The following is a 13,638-nucleotide window of genomic DNA, read 5'->3' as shown; positions in this document are numbered from 1 at the left end:
GGGCTTCATTGTAGCCACGCCCCTGCCTTGTCTGCTTCGATGAGGTCACGGTTTGTTGGAGTCGCCGGCCGACTCCCCAAAGCCGGCTTCTCTAGAAGTCGCCCCTGGGACTCGGCCGTGAGCGGGCAGCCAGCCGCTTTGCCGTAGACTCCCCAGGAGGCGGCTCTTCGCCCTGTGGTCTTGAGGGGCACAGCCTGCCCCGTTGTCTTGAAAGGTTATGGGGCTCCGGTTGGCCTACCCGTGGCCCATTACTCCGACAGTAGTCCCCGAAGCTGGTGAGGCGCCGTGGACGATCGGCCGAGAAGCCTTAGCAGTTTCTCTTTCCGGGTGTTCAATACATGGTCTTGATTGACTTCTGCCGGGCTGACTAGAAGGAGTCGGACTCGCCCAACTCAGACTCACTCAATTCCGACTTGCTCAACAGTTCGAACGTCGCGGCGGGATTTCAAGTGGCGTGCTAGCTAAGCTTCCAGGCCGCCGCCCGTTCTTGGCCTGTTACGTGAGGGCACGTGGATAGGCCGTCCTGCCAGCCCACACGCGTGACGGGACAGGCCCGTAGGCGGGGCCCGCCACTACCGCGCCTCGGCGCCCGAGCGGATCCGGTGCGGCCCGGGTGGACGGTTGGGATTCCTGTGAAGTTACTGCGTAGTAACTTTACGCGGATCGTGGGGGTCGTGGGGTTGCGGGCGCAGTAAATCCCCACGTCCGCCCCCTCGGCTTCGCAGCCCATGGGGCTATAAGTAGGGGGAAGAGGGGGGTACGCGCGCCCCTCCTTCCCACTACCCCTTGCTTTCTTCCTCCTCGCAGATCCTCACTCTCCTGCTTCCTCTTCTCTTCTTCACTCCGCCGCACGCCCAGGCTCCGGCGAACGCTGCGGCGACAGCTCGCGATGAGCTCTTCCTCCGCTGCCGCGCCTCCCCCAGTGCGCTCTGGCACCTGGGACGGCTCTGAAGTCCACGAAGACCATATCGAGTTCCTCCGCCTGACCCGTCGGCTTCCCGGCGAAGATCGCGTGCAAGTGCATCTTGCGCCGGCGGGGGAGATTTCCTCCGCCCCGCAGGAGGGCGAGCGGGTCATCTTCCGCTCGCAATGCCTGCGCGGGCTGGGGCTGCCAGCGAGCAGCTTTTTCCGGTCGTTCATGGAGTCTACGGCCTCCAGCCGCACCACCTCACCCCCAACACAGTGGTGCTATTGTCTGCCTTCGTGGCTCTGTGCGAAGGCTTCCTTGGAGTCCTCCCCACCCTCGAGCTCTGGGGGAGTTCTTCTTCTCCAAGCTCGGCACCCAGGCCGCGGGCGTGCTGGCTCAGTGCGGCGCCTTCGTCGCCGTGCGAAGGACAGGAGCCGACAACCACTTCCCCTCCATCTCGCTGTTGAAGTCGATGAAGATGTGGCAGAGGTCCTACTTCTATGTCAGGAACGTCACCATGAGGGGCAACTGGGTCAATCTTCCGGCTTTCGAAGACGGCCCGCCGGCTGGCAGACTGCCCAACTGGTCGTACCGGGCTAGGTCGCTGACGCCTGCGGGAGCCGGTGCCATCACGCGACTCCGAGTGCTGATGTAGTCGGAGGGTCTGACTGGTCCGGACCTGGTGGCCGCCTTCATCTCGCACCGAGTTCTCCCACTCCAAGGCCGCCCTCACCTGATATGCCAGATGAGCAGGGGCTGCGAGCCGAGTCGGATGTGCACCAAGGACATGCCTCACGTAGAGGTGGCCCCTATGGTGAACTACCTCTCGGACAGCAGGCTCCCAGAGGACTGGCGATTCAGCAAGGAGCCATACCCCCGCGCCAATCCCCCGCCCGTGGTGAGTCGCCTTTCTTTTCTTTCTCTAGATTATCTTCTTCTTGCCGAGTTTTGTTCTGATCAGTCGGCTTTGGTTAGAATCCCCTTCTTTACCCACCAGCCGGCACCTCGGGGCCGGCCCGTGAGTTCGTCGCCGACCGGGCGGAGAGCGACATCGATGACCCCGATATGGGGGCAGTGGCCCTGGAAGACGACGCCGAGGGAGGAGGAGGGACGACAGGCGACTTCAGGCCCTCGGCTACCTTTGCCGACTGGCCCGAAGACGACACTGAGGGAGGAGTCGCCCCTCGCCATCGGCCAGGAGCCAGCCAGCCGGGCACGGGCTCTTCTGCCGCGTCGGGCGCTCCAGGCGGCGGGAAGAAGCGCCGGGCTGCACCGACTTTGTTGGGCAGCCGGCTGAAGAAGCCCAAGGGCTTGGCTGCGGCGACCCGGCGGGACGAGGCAGCCGCGAAGGCCATCCGCTTCCGTAAGGAAGTGAAAAAGCCGCTGTTGGTCTCTGCATAAGTATTATGTCTTCAAAGTTTATTCTTTCTTCGTGTTTTGTCTGAGTCTCTGCTCACCCCTCTTTCTTCAGGACTCCCCTCTCTCTTGAGCGGGTCGCCGCCGCCTCTGTCATGGGGTCAGCGGAGACGCCCGCCACCACTCGGTGGATAGACCCCGCTGCCGACCTCTGGGAGGCGACGGAGCGGAATGCGCAGGAGAAGCGCAACGAAGAAGAAGCCCTCCGCCTGGAGAAGGCGGAGGCCGACAGGGCGGAGGCCTCCGCTAAGAAAAAACTAGCGGAGGCCGAAGCCGCCGCCGCGGTGAATAAGCAGGCTGAGGAAGCCGCATGCCGCCAGTCGGCCTTGCTTGTTACCCCGCTGAACTCTGCGCCGCCGCCCCCGGAGTTCACGGGGCAGACTGGAGAAGCCAGCGGGGAGTACCTCGTCGAGGAGAGGGAAGGCGGCGAACCCTCTACTCCGGGCGCGAACGTTCCGCCGCCGCCTCCGCCACCGTCTGAAGGCGTGCAAGGCGAGCAGCCAGCGGACCCTCCGGTGCCGCCGACCGAAGATGAGGCCGTGGCGAGGCTGCACCTCCAGGTCGGCTCGCCAGCGCGCCGTCGTCTGGAGAAGGAGACTTCGGCACCCCGCCCCTTGGAAGCCGGCACCGCCAGCTCGGCGGCTCCAGACGCCGAAGCGACGAGCACCGCACCTGTTGGGTGGGTGCGAGGAGGCGGCACAGGGCCGCTGAACCGGGTGCTCCTGGACGTCCAGGCGAAGCTCCACGCTGAGGGCGACGCCCTCCAGAGTTGCACCAAGGTGTTCCTGGCGTCGCGGGCAGCCGTCCGGGTATGTTTTTTCTTTGGGCCTTTGTTTTTCTTGTTCCTCTCTATGGGGGCGCGCCAGCGCACCCACTGGGTGTAGTCCCCGAGTTTCGTCCGGCTGCTGAGCAGGCGGCCCGGAACTCCAATTGATGAACTTCTGGGTACTAACTTTGTCTGAAATGCTTGTTGCAGGATTACCACAACCTCCGCATCACTGCCTTCAACCGTAATGTTGAAGAGCTGGGCAAGCGGAGCGCGGACTTGGCGGAGAGCCGGAGTAAGTCCTTCCCTCTTTTTCCTGTTCTGCGGGGGCGCGCTAGCGCACCCGCGGGCTGTAGTCCCCGAGATTCGGGCCGACTGCTGAGCAGTCGGGCCGGATCTCCCCGGCGACCTACTTTATTGACGGCTATTGTCTTTCTTCCTTTCCTTCAGGAGCCAACACTGCTCTTCAACAGCAGCTGAGCGAAGCCAACTCTGCCCTACTCGCCAAAGGGGAGGAGTGCAGCAGGCTCGCCACAGAGCACGATCTGCTGGCCACTCATTTGGCAGAGCAGAAGGAGCTGCTTGCGAAGTCGCAGAGGGAGGCGGAGGAGACGGAAACCGCCCTCTAGGCCGAGTTCGCGAGCGAGCGCTCCGCCTGGTCTGACAAGGAGGCACTGCTATCCTCCGGCTTCCACGAGATTGAAGACATCGTTGATGGTGAGTCTCTTTATTTTCTTTCTTTGAGCTGCCGACTTAGATCATGCCGACTCCTGGTTTTTGACTTGCTTCTTCGTTTCTTCGTGTCTTTTGTAGACTTCTTCCCTGGGCAGTCGCAGGCCGCTATCCAAGCCATCGAGGTCGATCGTGAAAGTCGGAGGGCGGAGGGCGTGGAGATCGCCGTCGATGCCCCCCGAACTCTTGATGAGCACATCTTGAGCATCGAGGCTCGCCTCCGGCCGGCTCACCGGATGTTGCGCCAGCTTCAGCGCGTCGGTGCCCAGGCGATTTCCGCCCTTTGGCCGGATATGTAGGCTCCGCGCACCCCCAGCCTGACGGCCAACTGGTTGGAGGTCGCAGCTGGTCGCCTCGAGGCCTGGAAGGGCTCTTCGGCCCGGGCTGGAGCGCGCCGGGCCTTGGACTTCGTCAAGGCGTGGTACCCAGGGCTGGATCTAGACTGGTTGGCCACGCTTCGGTCGGAGGCCCAGCCGGAGCTAGCGGCTGCGGAAGACGCCCTCATCATGCGTGCTGCGGCGATCGCCGAGTACACCGACACGAGCATCTTTGTCCCCGAGCGGTCTGAAGACGGCGAGGAGGTACCACCGGAGTGGTTTGGGATGAACCCAGACTACGGCGAAGACTCGGAGGAGGTGATTGGCTCCAGCGTCGAGGAGGAGGACGAGGCGGAGGGTGAGGGCGAGGCAGAGGCATCAGAAGATGGAGCAGACGGCCAGCCTCAGCCTGACCGCGCCTCCAGCAACGAGTCGCGTGCGGCCGACCCGACTGCTGCCGGAGGCGATCAAGCCGAGACTAGCCGGCCGGTCGCCCCGACGCCTGACGCTGGCGCCTCCTTCGACCCCCCGAATCCGTCTGCCGCCTCCTAAGCTGCCGCTGTGTCTTTTGTTTTATCTGCTTCAGTAGTCTTTTGAAGAACTTGTTAATTCGCACAATTCCACCCGCGGGGTGTATTTTGAACCTCTACTCGACAATTCGGCCAAGGGCCTATGTTATGTATATATATCTATCTTTTCTTGCTCATTGTTCTTTTGGCTGTTTTCCTTTGCCGCTTTCTCTTAGTTGCCTGTCTTGCCAATCGGACAGCCGCTCTGTGGACCGTTGCCGGATCAAGTGCTAGGCTACTTTGGGAAAGCAAGTACTTAGCCGATTTCAAGATTGTTTGAGCAAGTTGGATAGAAAACGACAATCCGACTGTCCGGGAGTCAGTTTGTAAGAAAGGCTCGAAGCCGTCTTGAGCTATGTTTTACGCTTTGAGTCCTTAGCCATTTTTCATGCGAGCACCCATTCTACCTTAGCTCTGCCCACCGTACAGTCGCTCTGCGAGCTGCGGCTTCTGACAGAAGACGACTTAGGTGTTACACACTACTTGTCCGGCTACAGGAAGCATTTCATAGTGCAAGGCGGCAAGTCCCCGGGCTGACTTGTCGAGCCCGGTGCCAAGCGGCATGACAAAGAGTAACATACTTGTAGTCATAATTTTTATCATACAGACAAAAGAGGGCAGTCCCCGAGCTCATCTCGGGGGGCCCGAAGTCTTGGTACTTTAATACAAAAGGTAGTGTGGTACATACTGCATCAACTGTAAAATCTTCGGAGAAGATTTGCATTCCATGGCCGCTTTGTCTCCTTGCCGGAGTCATCCCTCTTGCGTGCTGAGTGCCAACAGCCGGCCCTCTTCCAGTAAATCGACGCCGTCTTGTCGTGCTTCTTCTGCTTCCTCCTCGGTGTACATGGTGACTCGTGGGGAATCGAACTCTATGTCCGTTGGGATGACGGCTTCGGCACCGTAGACGAGGAAGAAGGGCGTGAAGCCAGTTGACTTGTTTGGAGTCGTGCGCAGGCTCCAGAGGACGGCTGGCAGCTCGTCGAGCTAGCAGCCAGCCGAGCGCTCTAGAGGCTCGATCAATCGAGGCTTGATGTCGGACAGGATGAGGCCGTTTGCTCGCTCCACTTGGCCATTTGACTGCGGGTGGGCGACGGATGCTAGGTCCAGTCGGATGCCCTGTGTTGCGCAGAAACGGGCCAAGGCGCCTTTGGAAAAATTTGTGCCGTTGTCGGTGATGATGCTGTGTGGTATGCCGTACCGAATTGTGATATCGGTGATGAAGGTCACAATAGTCGGACCGTTCAGTTTCTTAATTGGCTTCACTTCCACCCACTTTGTGAACTTGTCCACTGCGACAAGTAGGTGAGTTAGACCACCTCGTGCTGTCTTGAATGGTCCCACCATGTCTAGACCCCAGACTGCGAAAGGCCAAGCAATGGGGATGGTTTTGAGCGCGGAAGCCGGCTGGTGCGGCTTGGAGCTGAACTTCTGTCACCCTTTGCATTTTTGGACCAACTCCTTGGCCTCTTCCAAGGCAGTCGGCCAAAAGAAACCATGTCGGAAAGCTTTGGCGACGAGTGCTCTTGAAGCCGCATGGTGGCCACATTCACCCTGATGGATGTCTTTGAGGATCGCCTGGCCTTGCTCTGGCTCTACGCAGCGCTGGTAGACACCAGTGACGCTGCGCCTCACCAACTCTCTGTTGATTATGGTATAGGCTGCCGCCCGGTGTTGTACTTGCCGAGCTGGGGTCTCATCAGTTGGTAGCTCTTTGTTCACCAAGAATTTGAGGATGGGCTGGGCCCATGAGGGTGCTGCTATTTCTTCGACTACCAGAATTGCGACTTGGATGAGGGCGGCTGGGCTTGGAGGCGGCGGGCTGGAGTCAACAGCCGCTTGCTGGGCTGATGAAGTCCCTAGGCCGACTGCGCGGTCCTTGGGACGAGTTCTGGAATCTTTGAGTCCGTCACCGCAGTCCCCGGGCCGGGCTCGATTGTGGCAGCTTTGGAGTCGCCCGCCAAAGTCCCCGTTCCGACTACCAGAGCACTGGAGTTGGATTCGCCGTCTTCGGGAGGAGCCGGCACAAAAATGGAGTCTGATTCTGGTGAAGGCTTGACAGACGGCTTGAGGAGGCGTTGAAGGGCGACGCCAGATGGTATTGCTTGGCGGGTAGAGCCGATTCGTGCCAAGGCGTCTGCTTGGTCGTTGTCGTTTCTTGGCACATGGAGGAACTCGCACCCTTCAAAATACCCGCTGAGTTGCTGCACGAGGAAACGGTAGCTCGCCATGTTTGCCGCGTCCCAGTCACTAGATGACTGCTGGACCACTAAGTCCGAGTCGCCATAACACAAGATCCGGCGGATGCCAAGTTCTTTGGCAAGCCGGAGCCCGTGAATGAGCGCCTCGTACTCGGCCACGTTGTTGGAGGTGGCAAAATGGATTTGTAGTGCATATTTGAGCTTGTCGCCTTTGGGAGAGGTGAGGACGACGCCGGCTCCCAAGCCGGTGCGCATCTTGGAGCCGTCGAAGTGCATCCGCCAATGGGTGGAGTCAGGCGCTGGAGGCAGGTACTGGGTCTCGGCCCAGTCGACGAGGAAGTCGGCCAGTGCTTGTGATTTGATAGCGGTGCAGGGCTGGTAGTAGATGGTGTATGGAGCCAGCTCTATGGCCCACTTGGCCACTCGACCAGAGGCATCTCTGCTACCGATGATCTCGGCAAGTGGAGCCATGCAGACCACTGTGATTGGATGCTCTTGAAAGTAAGGCTTCAATTTCTTGGCAGCAAAGTGCACGCCATAGCACATCTTCTGGTAGTGGGGGTAGTTCTGCTTGGAGGTCGACAGTACCTCGCTCAGGTAATATACTGGTCTCTGGACAGGTAGCGCCTTGCCTTCCTCCTTGCGCTCTACTACAATGACTGTGCTGACTACTCGGCTGGTGGCGGCGATGTACAGGAGCATAGGTTCCTTGGGAGTCGGAGCCGCCAGGACGGGTGGAGTAGTCAGCATCTTCTTCAACTAGTGGAAAGCTTCGTCTGCCTTATGGTTCCACTCGAAAAAAGTGGTCTTCTTCATGAGTAGGTATAAGGGGAGAGCTTTCTTGCCCAGCCGACTGATGAATCGGCTGATGGACGCCAAGCAGCCGGTGAACTTCTGCACATCCAGTAGTCGGCTGGGTACCTCCATTCTCTCGATGGCCTTGATTTTTACTGGGTTGCATTCTATGCCGCGTTCAGAGACCAGGAAACCTAGCAGCTGGCCGGCTGGTACTCCGAAGACACACTTCTCGGGGTTGAGCTTGATCTGGAACCGGCACAAGTTCTCAAAGGTCTCCTTGAGGTCTTCCAGCAGTGTTCCTTGATTTTCCATCTTCACCACCACATCGTCCACATAAACGTGGGTGTTCCTGCCGAGCTCCTTGAGGAGGCACTTCTGCATGCAATGCTGAAAGGTGGCGCCGGCATTCCTTAAGCCGAACGTCATGGAGAGGTAGCAGAATGCTCCAAGCGGCGTGATGAAGGCGGTCTTCAATCTGTCAGCCGGATTCAGCTTGATCTGGTGATATCCTGGGTATGCATCCAAGAAGCTCAACAACTCGCATCCGGCTGTGGAGTCTATCACCTGGTCAATTCTTGGTAGAGCAAATGGGTCCTTGGGGCAGGCCTTGTTGAGGCTCGTGTAGTCAATACACATTCGCCATTGCTTGTTCTTCTTAAGCACCAGGACCGGATTTGCCAGCCACGTCGGGAAGAAAACTTCCATAATGAAGCTAGCTGCTAGGAGTCGGGCTATCTCTTCTCCGACAACTCTCCTCTTCTCTTCTGACAAGCGGCGCAGGGGCTGCCTGACCAGCTTTGCATCAGATCGGACGTGTAACTTGTTCTCGGCGAAATCCGTCGGCACACCTGGCATGTCCTTGGGAGACCATGCGAAGATGTCCCGATTCTCATGGAGGAAATCGACGAGCTCGCCTTCCTATTTGCTGTCGAGGTTTGCACCTACGACGGCGTACCTCTCTGGGCGCTCCGGATCCAAGGGTATCTTCTTTGTCTCTTTGGCCGGCTTGAACGAACCTTCGGCTTCCGACTCCTTCGGGTCGGGCGATATCTCCGGCTTCTTGCCGGCCATCGCCACAACTCGCTCAAGGAGTCGCTTCTCGGCTGCGATCACCAGGGACTCAGCCAGCCAACTGCTCTCGGCCGCGCAGGCGGAGAACCTCCGGTAGTCGCCGGCCACAGTCAGAATTCCCCTGGAACTGGGCATCTTCATTTTGAGGTAGGCATAGTGGGGGACCGCCATGAACTTGGCCAAGGCAGGCCGGCCAAGTAGCGCATGGTATGGGCTCTCAAGGTCCACTACCTCAAACCAAACAGACTCTCTTCGGAAGTGATCTTTGTCCCCAAAGAGGACGTCAATCAGGATCTTGCCGATTGGTGAGCAGGAAAGCCCAGGAACAATGCCGTGGAACACAGTCCGGCTGTTCTAAAGCTGTCTCTGCTTGATTCCTAACTTCTCCATGGTGTCCTTGTACAGGATATTGATGCTGCTGCCCCCATCTATCAGAACTCGGGAGAAACGCGCGGCCTGTTTGTCAGTGGCAAAGGTGCGTCCAGGACCAAGGCGTAGGAGCCCGGACTCGGCATCACTTCTGGGTGGTCAGCCCTGCTCCAGCTGATGGGCCTCTCAGACCAGTGCATGAACTCTGGCGTCTCTGAGGCTACTGCGTTCACCTCTTGTCGCTGCAGCCGCCTACTGCGTCGATCATCAACCACACTGGTGAACACCATGTAGGCTCCGTGCTCTTCAGGGTATTCGTCTTGTACTACACCGACTGGCCTGACTGCCGGCTGCTGGGGCGGAGGTGGAGGCGGCTGCCCAGCAGGCGGGGGTGGCAGGAGGCCGTCTCCCTTGGCGATCCTGGTGAGCCAGTGGCACTTCCGGGTGGTACGACTCGACGGCTTCGCGCCGCTGTGGAACTTGCAAGGTCCATCCAAGGTCTGCTCGTAGGAGAAGGCCGGCAACCAGTTTGGCTTGCCGGCTTTTTGTCGCTTGGACGGAGGCTGCTCTTCTGCCTGCTGGGCTTCAACGGTCGCGACCTGCCGGCTACTGGAAGCCGGCTGCGGGGCCTTGCGCTTGTTGTCGCCCTGCTGTTGTCGCCGGCCGGCGTCTACCACCGGAGTTCTTGGAGCCTGAGGAGCTACTTTGCCAGTCGTGCTGATTTGAATTTCCGCCTTCATGGAGGAGTTGGCCGTAGCGTACTTGTCCGCTATGATCAGCAGCTCGTCGAGGGTTTCTTGCTCGTCGCAGAGGAGCTTGTGCTTGAGGAGGGTGCCTTCTCGGCACCCGGCCGTGAAGTACTCGATGGCCTGCACCTCGTGCACGCCCTCGCAGGAGTTTTGGAGCTCAGCCCAGCATGTGAGGTAGTCGCGAGTCGACTCGTCAGGACCTTGCACGCACAAGGAGAGCTGACGAGGCTTGGGAGGACGCTTGTACGTGCTGGTGCGATTGCGGACGAACGCTTCGGTGAAGTCAACCCAGCTATTGATGCTGCGGGGCTTTAGGCTGTTCAGCCATGTCCGGGCCGTGCCCTGGAGCATGAGCGGAACGTACTTTACGGCGACACGCTTGTTGCCGTTTGCTATGCTGACAGCCGTGGAGTAGTCGACTAGCCAGTCTTCCGGCTTCACGGAGCCGGTATACTTGGGCGTGTCCCTTGGGAGCGTGAACCCTCTGGGAAAGGGCTCGTCCCGAATGCGGGGCCCGAAACAAGGCGGACCCAGCTCGTCTTCTTCTTCCAGCGCCCGGGACCGGTGAAGTCGGTCGATCCGGTGGCGGGCGTCATTCTCTCCAACTCCCTCTCGGCGGCCAAGGCGGTCACCGAGAGTCGGATGGTCAACAGGCGGCGGGGAGACTTGCCTCTCCTTGCGGGGAGGGGGAGGCGGACAGTCGTCCCGTCGTTCCACTGCTCTTGAGTGGCCGTCTCGGTCGTGCTCTATGGTAATCCGAGTCCGACTGTGGCTGACAGCCGGCTCCTTGTCCTTTCTTCCTCGGGCACCGCCAGTCGGCGTCCGAGACGTCGCGCCTTGATCTCGGTGCGGGTCGTCGTTTGGTCGCTGCGACGCCTCCGTGCGGCAGCCGGCCTCGTTCTGCGCGGCGGCCGCGTCGAGGAGCCGCTGGACTCGCTCCATCATGAGGCACTGCTCTTCGCCCTCGAAATTGTCCAGCTCATCCGCCGCTGCCTGGGCAGCTCGGATGTTCTCCGCTGGCGTGGCATACACGTGGCGGCTAGCCCCAAACAGGCTGGCGATGGCTACGCCGCGCTGCTGAACCGCGCCAAGGCGGCTAGGCCCTGCCGGGGCCGGTGAGCCGCCAACAGCGTGATCCATCTCCCGCTGGTAAGCTTCTGCAAGCGTCTCATGCTGGCCAGCTTCTTCGCGCCTTCAACAAGCTGAAGGCGGCGCGCTTCTAATGTCTCTATGTCAGCATCTTCCGGAATGGGCGTAGTTAGGTCTTGCAGCGCCGCGCCGAGTGAGTCGGGCGCCCCTCCGCCAGGGAACTCGTCATGACTGATGACCAGCACCTCAGTGACGGTGCTTCCGTCGCTCTCCGCGTGGGGGAGAGGTTCATCATAGACCACCACATTGGTGGGGAACGCGTCGACCGACGCGGTGTCAGAGTCGACCAGCATCAGGTCGGTGGAGCCTACGGACTCCAAGTCTACGGCAGGCTCGCCGGAAACGTGGAGTTGATCGAGGAGGCCCGCGAGGAGGTTTTCAGGGCCGCCTGCGCCTATGTCGGACGCAGGTTCGTCGGAGAGACGGACCTCACCGACAAGTTCGGCCAAGGAGCTGGCCGCGCAGGCGATCTCAACGCCGCGCAGCGCGTCGACGCAAACTTCATCTGGCGTGCCAGGCTGGCTGCACTCGCCAGGGAGGAAAAAGGGTTCCCGTCCACAATAGATCTCCGGACAGCGGTGCACCATGCCCCACGGTGGGCGCCAAATGTCGGGGGTTTGGTGCGACATATGCCAACGGATGGCTTATCATGGTGGGGGCGAGTAGAACGTTGCTGGTGCCTGGAAACGGGATGAGGCGAAGGCATGCACGCCGGCGAATCTTACCCAGCTTCGGGGCTCTCCGGGGAGATAATACCCCTACTGCTGCTCTGCGGGGTCTCCGCATGATCACTATGGTCAAGTGTTTACACGGTTGCTCCTTGAGCTGTATCTGGTGGTAGAAGAGGGCAAGGCTAGCTCTTTCCTTCTATCTGGTATGGTATAGAACTACTGGGAACCAACCCTTTGCATGGGTGCCCGGGGGGGTTATATAGGCCTACCCCCAGTGGTACAATGGTAATTCGACTGGGCGCAGGCCCAGCCGTCAGTGCCTCCGACCTCCGACTTCTCTGCCGACTGCTGGGGCCCGCCAACTGGTGGGCCCCGCCGACTGGTCTGGTACGGAGCCGACAGGCCACGTCCGCCGCGGGCGGGTCTTGCCGGTTGCTGATCACTGCAGCCGTGCTCCTGATGACGCAAGCTTGGTCATGGGGTCGTGGCAACAGCCCCGCCGCCCGGCGGGCGATCACTGTGGCCACTCCCCATCTATTCTTGATTAATGGCGCATGGGCCCCGAGGGAGGGCTCGGCCGACTCCCGACGGGTCCGACTGGAGGTTCTCCCGCCGTCTCTCGAGGTCTCGCTGACTGGTGGGCCCCTCTACCTCCAGGCCGTACAGACAAGCCGCCGTGGGCGCAAGACCTGGTACAGTGGTGCTGATGTCAGGGCTGGCCGGGCAACAGTGCCACGCCGCAGGGAGATCTTCCCAAGTACGGCGTGCTGTAGCCATGCCTGCCCTTGGTAAGGGACGGGGAGTGGGCTTCATTGTAGCCACGCCCCTGCCCCGTCCCCTTCGATGAGGTCACGGTTTGTTGGAGTCGCCGGCCGACTCCCCAAAGCCGGCTTCTCTAGAAGTCGACCCTGGGACTCGGCCGTGAGCGGGCAGCCGGCCGCCTTGCCGTAGACTCCCCAGGAGGCGGCTCTTCGCCCTATGGTCTTGAGGGGCGCAGCATGCCCCGTTGTCTTGAAAGGTTATGGGGCTCGGGTTGGCCTACCCGTGGCCCATTACTCCGACAGTGGTGCTATCTATATTCTGTCCAATAATATATTTTGTAACTTGTGCAAAAATCAGAAAAGTAAAAAAACCTAATATTCATACTAATGGCGCATCACCTCAAAGTGCGCCATTAGTATGCCAAAGGATACTAATGGTGCATCACTACACAGTGCGCCATAAGTATGCCAAAGGATACTAATGGCGCATCACCCCAAAGTGCGCCATTAGTATGCCAAAGCACATGGGTAAATATGCCCCCCTGGGAGGCATACTAATGGCGCATGTTGGTCTATACTAATGGCGCACGGCGTGGTGCGCCATTAGTATACCAGATACTAATGGCGCACTAGTGGTGCGCCACTAGTATATAATACTAGTGGCGTGGTACTAGTGGCGCACCAGTAGTGCGCCATTAATAGGCAAAACTGGTGCGCCACTAGTAGGTCTTTTCCTAGTAGTGTAAGGATCAGCGCCCGCTCCAGGGGTGCCACCCTCCACCGCATAGGAAAGCGCGCCCAGCGCCCTCCTCAGGCAGGACTCGGGGGCTCTCTTCTGGAGAGCCTCGGACCTTGTCAACCTCACGAGGGAGGCGCTTGGGCACTACTTGGAAGCGTGCTTCACGGCACACTTTCCTTAGGAGAGCACAGGGCAAGGAGTGCCCACCGCTCGGAGTTCATCACCAAGACCACCTAAGAGCTACAAGACGCAAGAGCCATGCGCGGCGACAACTGCTCACGGAGTGCGGCTCACCATCCAAGCGAGGGTGCTGAGCTACGCGTCTGCATCGACGTCCCAGGGCTCAACAGGGCCGCATCTCAGGAACGCTTCTGTCCATCACGTGCAGGCCGCTGTGAGGGTCCACCACACAGCTATGTTCGC

This window comes from Triticum urartu, chromosome 1 (genome assembly GCF_003073215.2).
Source record: "Triticum urartu cultivar G1812 chromosome 1, Tu2.1, whole genome shotgun sequence".
In the NCBI taxonomy this organism is placed as follows: domain Eukaryota; kingdom Viridiplantae; phylum Streptophyta; class Magnoliopsida; order Poales; family Poaceae; genus Triticum; species Triticum urartu.
The sequence above is the reverse complement of the archived record's forward strand: the minus strand, read 5'-3'. Positions refer to the sequence as shown.